This window comes from Babylonia areolata, chromosome 11 (genome assembly GCF_041734735.1).
Source record: "Babylonia areolata isolate BAREFJ2019XMU chromosome 11, ASM4173473v1, whole genome shotgun sequence".
Lineage (NCBI taxonomy): Eukaryota > Metazoa > Mollusca > Gastropoda > Neogastropoda > Buccinidae > Babylonia > Babylonia areolata.
The window spans coordinates 15,342,300-15,347,741 of NC_134886.1; the positions used below are offsets into that span (position 1 = coordinate 15,342,300).

General features: G+C 43.4%; 1 protein-coding gene across 1 annotated transcript in view; it reads right to left on the bottom strand.

Annotated features, from left to right (window-relative positions):
- Positions 1-4,144: 4,144 nt before the first annotated feature.
- The window catches only part of LOC143287305 (uncharacterized), a 22,747-nt gene continuing 21,449 nt past the window's right edge, over positions 4,145-5,442 (bottom strand). The window contains exon 2 of the mRNA XM_076595253.1: positions 4,145-5,442. This exon is cut by the window's right edge and continues 365 nt beyond it. The gene's annotated coding sequence lies outside the window, so the exon portion shown is untranslated.

Below are 5,442 nucleotides of genomic sequence, written 5' to 3' on the forward strand. Positions count from 1 at the left end.
ATTGAATAAGCAAGTGAACCAACCGCTCAAATAAGCAAAAAGCCAATCATCAAGTAACCAATTAAAAAAATAAGCCATCCAAACAAACAAACAAACGAGGCCGAGAAAGGACTAACAGCGAATAGCGGAATTAAAAAAAACAAAAAAAAACAAAAACAAACAAACAAAATGGAGACATCAGTGTTTGATAAACATTGTACATAAAACAACACATGGTAAATATCGTTTGGACACCATTATTCATTCGTCAACAAATCGATGGTAGAACGTATTGATAAATGACTTTAAAAATGTACTTTTCGTTCTTCGTTTTTCTGTTATTAAGAATTTTTGATGTATCCTACACGCAAGAGCAGCACATCACATACACACACACAAACACGCACACACACACACACACACACATACACACACACACACACACACACACACACACACACAATAATAATAATAATAATGAAATTGATATCCGGTAGTTTTTCTCATAGTTAACGTAATTCATTCGATCTTACGTTGTTGTTACTGATATTTTTTTTTTAAAAGAAAAAAAAAAAAAAAAAGGGAAAACAAGAGAGACAACACAAAAAAGAAAGAAACCTTATGGCCGTATTCATCAGCTGTTCCATGAAGAGCATAACTGATAGCGGGAGAAAGAAAATGACACGGATTCAAGGTTGAAACAATAGCTGTTCCCGACGGTGATGACAGTTATACACATATAATGTAAAACAAAAACAAAAAAACAACAACAACCCCCCCCCCCCCCCCGAAGATAGTGCAGTATAATCTGCCGGCGTGATGATGACATCAACCATGATAATGGTATGTGTGTGTGTGTGTGTGTGTGTGTGTGTGTGTGTGTGTGTGTGTGTGTGTGTGTGTGTGCGTGTTTGTGTTCAGCAGGTACATAAGAATATAGCAGCAACTGAAGCTTTCTAAGTCATCCTGTGAAATACATGTGATGATAATGATGTGGTGATGAATTTAGTTCATAAATGCTCTTCTTGTTTTTGTTTCATTTGCCCGGCAAACATTTATTGAATAAGCAAGATTATCATTATCATTTCTGTGAGCATTTTTCAACAAAAAGCACACTCATTTCATATTTCTGCATGACTAGAACTTACAATACCCAAGTAATATACATTATACAATATACAGTATACAGAATCAGATACTCACCATTTACATCCCCCCTTCACAGACAGACAGACAGACAGACACACACACACACACACACACACACACACACACACACACACACGGTGAATACAACATAAGTTTTGTATGCATTGAAAGATATACCACTGTCCCAGTAAAACTGGACATCAATATATACATCCACTCTACACCCAGTAGGATCAATGTATTATAGAGTTTGAGAAGAAGCGGTGGGTATTCTTGAACGAGCTTCCCATGCGGTAGCCTGAACGTTTTTTTTCTGTCACTGTACAACATACAGGGCTTCGGATAAGATTTCTTTGTGGATCAACTGTTTACTTCTCAACACACACACACACACACACACACACACACACACACACACACAGGCAGGCAGGGAGGAAGGCTGGCAGAGATACACACACACATGGAAACAGACAGACAAAGACACAAAGAGAAAGACAAAGAGAGAGAAAATGATGAGTCAGGAAGGCAGACAGAGAGACAGACAGACAGAGGCAGAGAAAGACAGAGAGAATAAAAAGAGATAGAAATAAAGAGAACAGATGAGAACGAGAAACAGACAGACAACAGATGTTACATTACTTTACATTACATTACATGAAGCCTGTATTTTCTTTTCTTGCTCTTTCAGTCAGTTTCCCCGTGATGTTCCTTTTGGTCCAAGCGACCACATTTTCACATGTATGTATCTATGCATATATATTCTTATGCTTGCGTTTTTCATTTGATTGTTACGTGTGTGCTGTATAGTATTGTATAGTATTGTATTGTACCAACACGTCTCCACGACACACCTTGTCACACCACGTGCCATCAGGCAGGTATCCTTACGTCACTTCCTGTCGGACATGTCTGCAAGGCTGACCTCTCTGGCCAGGGAGGGTTAAAGTGCCGTTGTCACGTGTTTTGAAAAAGAAAATGGACTGACCACTCGATTTCCCGTCTCCGCATGGCCGAGAAGAACTCTGGCTGTCCCTGTCGTGCTTTGCCATGGTATCACTTTTGGATTGTTCAGTGGGCTAGAATGTGCATTTTACTGAGTGGCCCAATGCACGTTGATTTCATAATTGTTCTGTAAAAGACACAGGATCGGTTGTGTGTAACTGCGTGGTGGATGTAGCTCGGTATTCGTGATTGTTCTGTAAAAGACGTAGATGTAGTTTGTGTAACAAAGGTCGGTAGTTTGTGTAACTGCGTGGTGGATAAAGGTCGGTAGTTTGTGTATCTGCGTGGTGGATAAAGGTCGGTAGTTCGTGTAACTGCGTGGTGGATAAAGGTCGGTAGTTTGTGTAACTGCGTGGTGGATAAAGGTCGGTAGTTTGTGTATCTGCGTGGTGGATAAAGGTCGGTAGTTCGTGTAACTGCGTGGTGGATAAAGGTCGGTTATTTGTGTATCTGCGTGGTGGATGAAGGTCGGTAGTTTGTGTATCTGCGTGGTGGATAAAGGTCGGTAGTTTGTGTATCTGCGTGGTGGATAAAGGTCGGTAGTTTGTGTAACTGCGTGGTGGATAAAGGTCGGTAGTTTGTGTATCTGCGTGGTGGATAAAGGTCGGTAGTTTGTGTATCTGCGTGGTGGATAAAGGTCGGTAGTTTGTGTATCTGCGTGGTGGATAAAGGTCGGTAGTTTGTGTAACTGCGTGGTGGATAAAGGTCGGTTATTTGTGTATCTGCGTGGTGGATAAAGGTCGGTAGTTTGTGTAACTGCGTGGTGGATAAAGGTCGGTAGTTTGTGTAACTGCGTGGTGGATAAAGGTCGGTAGTTCGTGTATCTGCGTGGTGGATAAAGGTCGGTAGTTTGTGTAACTGCGTGGTGGATAAAGGTCGGTTATTTGTGTATCTGCGTGGTGGATAAAGGTCGGTAGTTTGTGTATCTGCGTGGTGGATAAAGGTCGGTAGTTTGTGTAACTGCGTGGTGGATAAAGGTCGGTTATTTGTGTATCTGCGTGGTGGACAAAGGTCGGTAGTTTGTGTAACTGCGTGGTGGATAAAGGTCGGTTATTTGTGTATCTGCGTGGTGGATAAAGGTCGGTAGTTTGTGTAACTGCGTGGTGGATAAAGGTCGGTTATTTGTGTATCTGCGTGGTGGATGAAGGTCGGTAGTTTGTGTATCTGCGTGGTGGATAAAGGTCGGTAGTTTGTGTAACTGCGTGGTGGATAAAGGTCGGTAGTTTGTGTAACTGCGTGGTGGATAAAGGTCGGTAGTTTGTGTATCTGCGTGGTGGATAAAGGTCGGTAGTTTGTGTATCTGCGTGGTGGATAAAGGTCGGTAGTTTGTGTATCTGCGTGGTGGATAAAGGTCGGTAGTTTGTGTATCTGCGTGGTGGACAAAGGTCGGTAGTTTGTGTATCTGCGTGGTGGATAAAGGTCGGTAGTTTGTGTAACTGCGTGGTGGATAAAGGTCGGTAGTTTGTGTAACTGCGTGGTGGATAAAGGTCGGTAGTTTGTGTAACTGCGTGGTGGATAAAGGTCGGTAGTTTGTGTATCTGCGTGGTGGATAAAGGTCGGTAGTTTGTGTATCTGCGTGGTGGATAAAGGTCGGTAGTTTGTGTAACTGCGTGGTGGATAAAGGTCTTTTAATTGTGTATCTGCGTGGTGGATAAAGGTCGGTAGTTTGTGTATCTGCGTGGTGGATAAAGGTCGGTAGTTTGTGTATCTGCGTGGTGGATAAAGGTCGGTAGTTTGTGTATCTGCGTGGTGGATAAAGGTCGGTAGTTTGTGTAACTGCGTGGTGGATAAAGGTTGGTTTCAGACAATATGCAGGGGAGTATGCTATGTGTGGGTCAGTGTGTCTCTGTGCAAGGACAATGTTTCTCTGTGGAAAGACAATGTGTCTCTGTGGAAGGACAATGTAAGGACAATGTGTCTCTGTGGAAGGACAATGTGTCTCTGTGGAAGGACAATGTGTCTCTGTGGAAGGACACTGTAAGGACAATGTGTCTCTGTGGAAGGACAATGTAAGGACAATGTGTCTCTGTGGAAGGACACTGTAAGGACAATGTGTCTCTGTGGAAGGACAATGTAAGGACAATGTGTCTCTGTGGAAGGACAATGTGTCTCTGTGGAAGGACAATGTGTCTCTGTGGAAGGACGTATCACTAGGTCTATGATCACAGCCGGGGAACCTGAATGATCGTCACCACTTTCAAGAAGGACAACTGCTGGGGTCCCACAACACAGCAGACATGTTACGGCAATGGCAGCACACACAGCGGGCATATCTCCAGCCATCCTGTCTCCTCTGAAGACGTAACTTTGAAATATAACAGCTCCCTCACTGATGTTAGGGCAGTGACATTACTTGTTGCGGGTGTTTTACAAGCCATTCTATCTCCTATCGAGGCCTGTCGTAGAAATATAACAACTCTCTTTTGATTTGATTTTGTGATCAAATCAAAACAAATCATGTTGCTTATAGTGCAGCCGACTACACTATTTCAGGACTGTTTTGGGGATTGATATTATCATAAAGAAATGATTTCATCACATGTCAGTCAATGTCTCTTTACTGGGGACCTGCTCTGGGGCCTCAAGGGCTTGTATTGCAGACACACTTGGTCAGCTTTTAAATCAACAGGGCTGACCTTTTTTGATTCGATACGGCTGTCAAACATGCTGGACATGCCAGCTTCTACCCCTTGCTACGCACTTCAGCAACACGAGAGAAAGTGAAAGAGGGGTGTGCGTGTACGTACTCTCTTTCCACTCACACATAGATGGGTGGTAGGTGCTTGGCAGGTAAATGTATGACATGTCTGATGGCACAGCACGTAACGTTCACTTCTTCCTTCCTTCCTTTCTTCCTTCCTTTCTTTCGTTCCTTCCTTCCTTTGCTGTTCCGTGCTGCTGCCAGCCAGGAAGGAGCGTGATTACATTTTCGTGCGCCGGAAAACAGAAAGTGAAAGAGGAGAATGTGTGTAAGTACTCCCCTTTCAAATACACCTGCATAGGTGGTACAGTCCTGGCATCAATACACTGCATGCGCTGTAACTCTGACGCACAACAAGTAACCTTCACTGCTTTCTTTCTTTCTTTATTTCTTTGTTTCTTTCTTTGTTGTTCCGTACTGCTGTCAGTCAGAAAGGAGCGTGGTAACGTTTTCGGGCACCGGAGAAAGTGGAAGAGGAGTGTGGATGTAAGTAGGCATCAACACACTGCATGCTCTGGAACTCCGATACACACCACTCAACTTCTGTTGCTTTCTGGCTTTCCTTGTCGTCGTTCTGCCCGAGCAGTGCGTGCTGCCTGTCACAGCAAGGG